This window comes from Lathyrus oleraceus, chromosome 5 (genome assembly GCF_024323335.1).
Source record: "Lathyrus oleraceus cultivar Zhongwan6 chromosome 5, CAAS_Psat_ZW6_1.0, whole genome shotgun sequence".
Classification (NCBI taxonomy): domain Eukaryota; kingdom Viridiplantae; phylum Streptophyta; class Magnoliopsida; order Fabales; family Fabaceae; genus Lathyrus; species Lathyrus oleraceus.
The window spans coordinates 146,900,489-146,911,480 of record NC_066583.1 but is presented as its reverse complement, the minus strand read 5'-3'; positions in this window follow the sequence as shown (position 1 = coordinate 146,911,480).

Below are 10,992 nucleotides of genomic sequence, written 5' to 3'. Positions count from 1 at the left end.
ACATGAAATGGCTCCAAGATTTGGTAAATATGGAAATATTGAGCATGTAAAGAATAAGTTTCCCGGTCGAGCGTCATCGGAAAAGGGCTTTGAGTCAAATTCTTGCAATGTCTCCCTCGCTTTGGAAGATGATGATATTTTATGAAAATTGAGAAGTGTGTTCTAATGACAGTTTTTGTTGTCATGGAATAGGTCAAGCTATTGCAAGAGGGTTAACATATGAGCATTGGTTTACATTGATGCAAAGTGTGTTTTGAGGTTATGTTGGTGGTTGAAGAGCTTCTTGCCAACATGGAAGTTGCACCATAAGTTTTCAACCTGGTTTTTGACATGTCAAAATTCTTGGAGTGGTTTATCTTTAAGTGAAGTATACTTTTCTTCTAGTTGAGTATATGATAGTTTTTTGAATTATGATTGTCGGTGCAGACAATGTGAAAATTCTTGAAGTGATGTAGCTTGTATATGACTTCTTATATTTTCTTTTATACTCTTATGTTAGAGTATTAAGAGAGAGTTAAATATTATTTTTTGGATAGTCTGAACGTATTGGAGTTTCTAGATGGTTGAGAGTCGTCTATGTGGTGTACCTTCATTTGATAACAATCGTGATTTTTTATGCAATTTTAGAGTTTTCATATTAAATTCTTCTATTGTTATTATGTTCCAAACAATTCGTTTCCTCCCGTTTTAGTAAATAATGACTCTTACGCTAGTTATAAAAAGTGATAGAGATTAAAATAAAAAAGATTGCAAGAAAAGGGGGTTAAAAATTCAATTTAAAAAATAGAGACTAAATTAATTTTTTTTTTTAAATAATACAAACATTTATTTAATTTTTTTAACTATAATATAAAAAGGCTAAATTGATTATAAATTGCTATGTTCTGTATACTCATAATGTAATGTTGTGCAGCCACCTGTTTATAATGATGTGCAACCACCAGTTTTTAGAAAAATGTCAGGAAGGCCAAAAAAGAAAAGAAGTTTGGAGCAAGGTGAAGTTGATGGTTCTGATCGCAAACTGAGGAGGACTGGACTACATATTAAATGCAGTAAGTACAAAAAAACTGGTCATAACAAGCTTACTTGCAAGTATCCACCAACTCAGTCTCAGGCTCAGGGAACTCAAGCTCAATCTCAGACACAACCAGCTCAGACTCAAACACAACAGTCTCAGGCTCAGACTCATGGAAATCAAGCTCAGACACAACCAATTCAGTCTCAGACACAATAATCTCAGGCTCAAACATAACCAGCTCAGTCTCAGGCTCAAACACAACAATCTCAGGCTCAGACTCAAGCTCACACAAAGGCTAAAACAAGTGGTTCTAGAACTCCAGACAAGAAGTTAGGCATTAGGAGGCCAACGAGAAGTGTAGGATTACCAGGCCCTACAACTAGGTTATCTGCATCAAAGAATGTGGCAGGCCCTACAACTAGGCTCACTTAATCTCAAGCAAGCAAGAAGAAAAAATAGATATTTAGGTCATATTTTGGTTTGTAATGTCACATATTTTGGTATTATGTTTTGGTACAATGTGTTGTCTTATGTCTGTAATGTCACTTATTTTGGTACTATGTTTAGGCATTATGTTTTAGGTATGTTTTGGTACTATGTTTTGTAACCTTTATATGGGAATTCTATTATGGTGCAATGAAAGATATGTTTTGCCAATATTTTGTTGTGGCCAAATATACAAATTATAACAGCTAAATTATACCAATTTGTCTAGTTAGGTTATAGTTCAAATTATAACCAGTTAAGTTACAAATTATACCAGTTAGGTTATAGTGCAAGGAAACCAGTTATAATGTTTATTTTGATAGACAAATTATATCAGTAACTATACCAGGTGATAAACAATATTGCATAATTCTGTTTCATTGATCTCATAAAACAATATTGTAGAAATACAATTAGTCCCATAGAATAATTCAATTCCATTTCATTGTACAATTACATTATAATGTGGACATCCCTAAAATGGCTTCCCAATTTTTTTGATTGTTTTTCCATTCTAAGTACAGCAAAATCACCACATCAATAGTTAGGTCTCCATTGATTTTTCGAAGAAAAAGAATTAAAGCCAGATTCAAAATTGTAACTCACTTCTCCACCGTACCCATACTCCTTTTGCAACAGAGCAAAACTTTTATGAGTCATTATTCTTCACAGTAAATGTTGCATCGTGAATAATAGATTACAGAAGAAGATGAAGGAAAAATGCATGAAACCATAATTCACATGAAGAAGATGGCGTATGCTGCTAAGCATATCTTTAGAGAAGAAGACATCCTACGTGGAGTTAGCATGGATGTTAACACTTTCACGTTTAATAGTGTTAGTGTATTTTGTCTGCAAAGGATAAACGTGGTACATTTAATACAGTTGAAGGACAAAAATGAGCCTTTTAAAAATTAAGAGACCAAAATGAACTCCGCGCTAAACATACGGGACAAAAAAGGCTAATTTTCCTAATAAAAATCATTGGTGTGTTTTAAAATGAGTCAATGAACATTCAATGTATAGAAAATAGTGCCACCTAGAAAGTTCAACTCACTCTAATAGTCTTTATATAAAGTTACATTCATTAACTCAACAAAAAAGTTAAACAGGATAAAGGGTCACATGAATAAGTATGGTGGTCTCAAGTCTTATGTTACTTGTCACCTCCACACTCCCCATCGTTGGTATCACCATCGGCGACACCAACTCCAGGATAGGGGGCGTAGGCGTAGATGCGTTATATACGGCACCACCAATTTTTTGTGGTCGTTGTTTTAGTTTGTTATGTTTGGATTCGAAAATGGAAATAATTTGTGAAGTATTGCAATAGTTGGTAAAAGGTGAAAATTTGCAACACTTAATGTGAAGTGCTTCTGAAATGGTATATTTCATCAATGACCGTAATCTTGTGAAACAACACTACTTCACCTATAAATAAGTCATTTTAGATTTAGATAAATATACAACATAAACCTATCCCCTTCATAGAAAATTCCAAATTTTCATCTTTCTTACATTCGAGTTTTCATTGATCTTATGAAAATTCGAATGTGGGCTAAATTATATTAGGTATTCATACGCATTGACTCTAAGATATTATGAAAGTGTTTAAAATAATATTACGAAAGTGATTACATTCACGATTCAAGTCTGGATCCATTCGATATAAATTTTATCTAGCAAAACGTATCTTTTCTAGTATAACTGAAGTTTTATTTTATAATTATATCTGGTGTATGTAAAAAAATATGGTTGGTGGTAGTGTATACAAAATACATTAGGCAAACTTGTATCATTAAATAGTATATTTATTTGAGTAAATAAAAATAAAAATATGTGTACCAATTGATAAATATTTACAACGGTGGATCGCTTTTAAGTTCAATTCCCAACGTTAATGTGAGAATTTTTTTAATCAATAATATATAGGAAAATCCTTTTCCCGCCCTTATATGTTCTCTTAAACTCTTAGTGAAAAGTTAAAAATACCCTCAGTTTTTGGAGATGCATCTCCGAATGCACCGTTTCTTCACTTTTCAAAACCTTATTTCAGAGATGCATCTCCGTATTTGTTTTAGGGTTTATTCATAGATGCATCTCCAAAATAACGCTTAATCAAATCCAATGTAGGAGATGCATCTCCGAAAGTGTTTAATGTATATATAATGCGCGTCAAACCATCCATTTTCTTCTTCTTCATTTTCTGAAACTTTTTTGAGATACTGTTGGAGCTCTTGAGAAACATACATCTAATCCATTTTTCAAGTTTCTTCAAGGATAAACATGACTACTTCAAGCATTTAAATCCAACCTAACTCCACTCATTCATCCTTAACATTTTTTTGAGTAAGTTTCTCATTTAACTTATTTATAGTTTTGATTAATGTATTAGGTAAAACTTTTTGTTATATTTGCATTAGGTAGTAGTAAAATTGGTAATACATATCTTTTAAAGACATGCACTATGGATTTGGTTATGTTTTTGGTTGTTGGGAAAAGACCGGTATCATTCCAGGATCAATCGTGATGAATCCCGGGAGATAATGGTCCTTTATTTGGAAGTTGAGCCAATGGATGCCATGATACAGTGTGAGAGTTCTAGAGGTGCACATGCAAAATTTTCTTACTTAGAGAAACTTTATCGAGAAAACTTGGAGTTGGCCGAGAATGCCAACGATGATGAGCTACAGGTTACCTACCACAGAGAGTGTGCTTTGAGGTGTATCCTACTATTCTTGGTTGACACGTTCATTTTCGGGGACAAAAGTGTAACCTACATCGATGTGGCATACCTTAAGTATTTCATCGACTTGTCGGCCATTCACGAGTAGAACTGGGGGGGGGTCGTCTGTTTGATATACTTGTACTCCAAGTTGAGCAAATGTTCTCTTTGGATGACAAAGCAAATGACAAGCTCCTGCACCCTACTGACGGTAATTTCCATATCCACTATTAATATTAAAACCATTTTTTTACACTTGTTACTAATACTTTTTTCTTATTCATTTTCAGGAATGGATCATATCCCACTTTCACTGCATCCATGGTTTTGATCGTGTGCTAGAGTATACTGAGGATTAGCCATGTGCTTGCCTATATTGCCCGCAGATAGGGGATGATGTTGTACGGTTGTTCCATGTGTATATTGTCTGGACTCAACATGATGACATCGACTGGGCATCATACAACACTCACCCGGATATTGTTCCCATCGACCCTATTTCATTTTACTCTGGATGGTTGGCATGTGGGGAAAATATGATGTGTAAGTATCTGTCGGAGCCATGTATGTGTCAGCTTTGATATGTACAGATAATTCTGAGATCCCTCTTTGTGTTTGCTCTTAACAGCATAGTCCGCAGACATTTTGATGACATACTGGTGGACTACGAGAGCCAACTATACCAGAGCAGTATTGGAGAATGTCATCCACAAGTCAAGGGTCTTATGAGAACGGTTACATGACTTTGTTTTATAGTGTATCACACCCTGTCATAACACCTGACGCTCCTAGACGTCCATCTAGGCCTGCTCACGAGGAGATCCTGGGGAATGAGCAGGACAGAGATGACCATGACATTGACGTGTTGTCGATCTAATATTATGTGGAATACATATGAGGGCATAAAGTATGGGCTATTTGGGAGAGGTGGCGATGATGTGGTTTCTCTAGCATGTTCCATTCTTATCGAGGCACAAAATGCCTTGGGTTACAGGTGGCAGAGATGGAGCAAGGGGTTAGGATTAGACATATACAGTAGGTTATGTTTTTATTTTTATTTTGAGATGTTTTTTTATACCATACTTTGAGAATAATATTTGTAATATGATTGGATGTTTTTTTAATTAACGCATTACTTTGTTCTACAATATTCATGTTTATTAATGTTTTGGTTAGATAATGTCAATGTTAGTCTAATTAAAATGACTTAAGATTCATAAAAAATACAAATTTAGAATAATGTTTCTGCCAAAAAACATGTAAAGAAGATTTTAGAGATGCATCTGCGAGTTCATTTAAAAAATCTTCGTAGATGTATCTCTAGACTAAATTTTGACAAAAATAGTCTTTGATGCGTTCGGAGATGCATCTTCGAAATTTTTTTAAAACATTTAAGTTTTTAGAGGTGTGATGCACATTATAAGGGTGGAAAAAGAAATTGCCTAATAGATAAAAACCTTTGTGAATGGTTTTTGAATCTTTAGATTTATGTCTTAAATTTGATTAGCTCTCAAAATCCAACCCATTTAAAGTTTTTTTAATAAAATTTTTTTATCAAACAAATATGCACTGGTTAATATTCATTCAATCAAAATGATAGAATATATAGAAAACATCATAAATTCAATTTTGCTAAAAGTGCATTGTTATTCTTACATCATTTTCTACATCCAATACTTACAACGTATATATTGTTCACCGTATTTATACGATGAACAGTATATTTTTTTTAAAAATAATATATTTATGAATTGTATATGAACAAAATGTGAACAGTACATAAACAGTACGTATGAACAGTGTCTATGAACAATTACTTAAAGTAGTGAAAAAAATTGGTTAATTAAATGTAGAATATTGGTTAATGAAGTGACAAAATTGGTTAATAACTAGATGAAATTGGTTAATAAACCTTCAGATATTAAAAGTAATTTTAAATAATCACAAAAATTGATTAATACAAATTATGAAGTTGGTTAAAAAAATTATAAAATTGATTAATAAACATTCAGATAATACAAATAATTTTTTATATTTTTTATAAAAAATGATATATTATTATAATATTTTACTCTTCACCGCACCAATACGGTAAACAGTAAAATAGGTGAACAGTAAAATATGATAAAATATGGTGTAGGTATACAAGGCATTGCATGAACATCATTTTTCAAAATTAAAAATAATGAATATCCAAACAAGCTCGCATATAATAATATAAAATAATAAAATGCCTACAAATGTTAATCTGTTCATGCTTGAAATGCTTGTGTTTGTTTTGGAGTGGGATTCGAGTAATCCTTATACTTGCTAATAATAAAATGCCTACAAATGTTAATCTGTTCATTGCTTATAAAAATAATATCGATGTCTCTAAATTTGTAATATTTACATCCAAGTCATTTATTAAATAAGCAATAGATGGAAACTGAGCAGACAAATTGAACAAACCAAACATACAAAAACCAAACAACTTTGCATCAAAACAACGGAAAAATAAAAATAAAAGATGAATTGTGGTCAATTTTGTTTTATGCATGAACTAACCATACTATTTTGAGTAAATACGTGAAACATTGTTCAGTGGTATAACTTTTTGATGGTGTGGCTAGTGGACTTATCAACCTGTAGTTGCTTCACTGGAGAAGACATCTCATCTTGAGTCTTGTACACTGATGAAGGCTGATTACAAGGTTTATGAAAGAGTGAGTTGTAAAAGAGTGACAGTAGTTTCTCATGAAGAGATTTTGGATATGGTGTTTGACCAATTTCAGGTGGCTTCTCTATGGGATCCGAGGGGACTGGTGGATCCTTTACGGGCTGTGGTTCTTTTTCGGTGGGTGGATCCTCTTCTTGCTGTCCATCACCTAATCTCTGAGTGGTGGTGATTAATATCACCATTCCAAGTAGGAGCAAAACTAGGGATTGTCTAGATGCCATGTATGGGCTTTTGATGATAACAAATGGCAAAAATGGGTAAGTTTATATTGGAAAAAATATAGGAATATTTTGTGGTGGATTGTCAACTTATATTATAATATATTATATATTTTGTTTATTTTTAAATAAGTTGTATTTAAAGTTTCTTTTGATTGATTTGATTTTAATATCTATTAAAGTTATATTTTTAGAATTAAATTCAAACTCACACTTTTAGTTAAATTGAACTGAGATTTTATCATCTACTTTAAGTAATTTTAGGACACATTGATTAATATTTTAGCGTAGACTCAGGGTTCAACTAATTGTGACTCGGCTCAAGCTCAATGCAGAATATCCAAAAGTGATGACGAACCAAATTTATGGATTGTCAGATGAAATGATGTTGATAACATCTCTGATGTTAGACCAACTATATCACTCTTTAGAGCAATTATCCACAAAAAGGTTCTATCATTGCGGACCTAAGATGAATTTGTCTTAGAAGAACATTTAATCAGAGATATTAGAAGGAGTGGGATTATCCGATTATACATGTACAAGATCTTTTGACATATGTTCTCTTTGATAGGTATCAAAAGCATAAAGTTCTAAGTCATTGAAAATTTAGAATCTGATACAGATCTGGAGATTTCTTCTAAACAAATACTATTGGGTCTAAGTAACCGTAGAACCAAATAAATCCAATATCATAAGATCTCAGTGCATAAAAAATCACTAGGTTGACTCAAGGATTGCATTTGATGATGCTGGTACGACATTTCAGCTCATGATTGTTACTATTCTATTTTAATTTTCTTTTCTGTTTTTCTGAATCTCCTAAAATTACGCATTAATTTATTCAAGAAATCATGTTGTTTGTTAGGTTTTATTCATTATACATATCAATCCATTCTAAATAAATTAGTAGGCATGGAAAATTCCACCAAATTATTGATTTCTTACTTCTTCCTCAACCTTATGGAGTTGTTCTAGCTTGAATAGAGTTTTAATCCTATCATTATGGTGCTTTCATTATTACAACCATGCCTCCTCCCAATAATCAAATTGAAAAAAACCCAGAAGAATTGTTGGTTTGATCGATACTACACAACTATGTCGGCATAAATAGCAACCTTCCGTGAATAATGTTCCACCCATAGCCCTTTTGGTCGCGGTCACGTATCATCGAATACCACCCCTAAAGCAGCCAAGATCTGATTATCCCCCTTTGACGGTTCTAATCATCTCGATTGAATATTTCAAGCGGAACAATATTTTGAACTCACTCAAACTCAGATTGCGGAACGCCTTTCCTTAGTTCAATTTTCAAAAAATATTAACTTTGCCAGCTTTCAATTGTGCTTTAGATCTCCGATTTGGACCCTCCTCATATGTCAATCATCAAGCAACGTTGTTCAAATTACGCCAATATGGCACCATCATTGAGTATCAACAATAATTTGAAATAATTTTGAATCATGTTTTTTTTGTTGCAAATCCTTGCTGAATTGTTTCATACTTCAACATCATTCCATTACTCAAGCAATTGGTCTTTCAATACTGGTAGATGCTTCTTGATTAGAAGCCCTCATTTTCCCGCCCACCACAAAGTGCAGGTGCTCATTCGTTGCTCGGACCACCTGTGAACCCTTCGTCATTGACAATCACAATTCTCCAGCTATCACCACTAAGATGCAGGATCAACGTAGCATAGGTCTTTGTTTCAATTGTGATGACAAGTTCAGTACAGCTCATCGTTGTCAATGGAAACTATTTCTATTGTTATTATCAGATGAAGAGGTCGTACCAGAACCTACGACTTTGCATCAGTTGGACTCAATATTACTGGATACGTGTTGATTATAATTATGATTGTCTTATTGATACAAGGAGTCCTAGTAGTGAACATTTTCAACTGTCACAAGCCATCTTATTGGATCCCTCTTTGCCTAAAACACTTTGAGTCATCGGTAATATCAAAGAATTGTTGGGGGAGTTTTTCACTAGGGAGCATTGAACATTGTGGGACTTCCTTTCTTTAGAGCAACACCTTTGTAAGAGATACACCATATATTCACCCAAAACCTTAAGGTGATAGGTGGGTGGATTCTCTCACTTATAAATATCCAAGTTTTCACATTTCCAACCAATGTGGGACTATTACCCACATGTTACCATGAAATATCCCTAAGGTAGGTTGAGAGCACAAACAATGGGAAAAAGCCTTAGGAGTCTAGGGAGCATACCTTACCAAAAGGTAGGAGGATGGTAAAAGCAAGCAAGAAAGAAAAAAGGGCGAAGCCGACAGGGAAGGACGGATCCGTCGGCAGGCCGTTATGTCGACAAACGATAGGTTTGGGACTTAGAAATTCTAAGCAAATGTGCAGAAGACATCTTCGCCCTAACATCTGGGCGGGAGAAATTTGAAATTTAAAATAAAATAGCAGTTCCAAAAGGAATAAGAGCGCCATAACATGAAGCAGTTAGCAAGACATGGGTGCGGCGGTTATGCAAGTCGTGGGTCATAACATCTGCTAGCTTCTAGGAAGTTAGCTTAGGAGTAGTTCCTCTAGTTTAGTATAAATAGGAGTATCCCACAAGGGGTTAAGGGTGTTCACTTTGTACTACTAAACCACTTGTAAGAAAACTTCCCATTCCCAGCGCGTGGAAGCAAGAGTTTCTCTGAGAGTGTTATGTACGTGAATCACCACATTTATTTCAATGCAACTTCCCTACTTTTCAATTGTTCCCGTTGAACACTTTATCTTAATTTCTTTTGCTTTTAATTTATCATTTTACGTTGTCGTTTACGCTGTCGACACTGACTTTATCACGATCATAGAGTTTACCAAAAGCGTGTTCGTAGTATACATCTGTTGAATGTTATAGCGTTGTCGGTCACGAGTCACCTATAGGCGATAACATTGTCCAAAATGTTCGTGTGAAAAACCATACACTTGTTCGACACTATGTTGGGAGCCGTTCCTCACAAAGTCATTTTGTCGAAGCTTGAACAAGTCTCACTTGCACTAGCACATGTCCTAGGATCAACTGGTTGATCCTGAAAGTAACCATTCGTTTTAAGACCAGGGAGGACCAACGGTTGTTTACCAATTTCCACAGTAAACAAAATGGCACACCTGGATATAACCAAATTTTTATTGCAGAAGAAGACGTGCCGAAGACGGCGTTTCGATGTCGAGGAGCCTTAGGGACATATGAATGGGTGGTCATGTCATTCAGCCTAAAAAATGTCGGAGCAACGTACCAGAGGGTGATGAATTCAATGTTCCATGACTTCATTGAAGATTTCATGCAAGTCTACATTGATGACATCGTGATAAAATCAAATGGACAACATACTCATGTCGACCATCTCCGAAAAGCTTTCCTGAGGATGAGGAAATGTGGATTAAAAATGAATCCATTAAAATGCGCTTTTTGTGTGCAGGCAGGCGACTTCCTTGGTTTTGTGGTGCACAAAAAGGGCATTGAAGTAAATCAAAGCAAAACAAAAGCCATTATGGACGTCAAACCTCCGTCGACCAAAAAGGAGCTGCAATCTTTTTTGGGGAAAATAAATTTTCTTAGAAGATTCATATCAAATCTAAGTGGAAAAACAAAAGTGTTCTCCCCATTACTCCGACTGAAGAACGAAGAGTTTAAATGGCAGGACGCACACCAAGAGGCTTTCGACAAAATCAAAGAGTATTTGACTAAGCCTCCAGTATTGGCCCCTCATGTTAGGCATAGGCCGATGAGATTGTATATTGCAGCCTCACAATCGACTATAGGAAGTATGTTAACCCAAGAGGATGAAAATTGTGTCGAAAGACCTGTG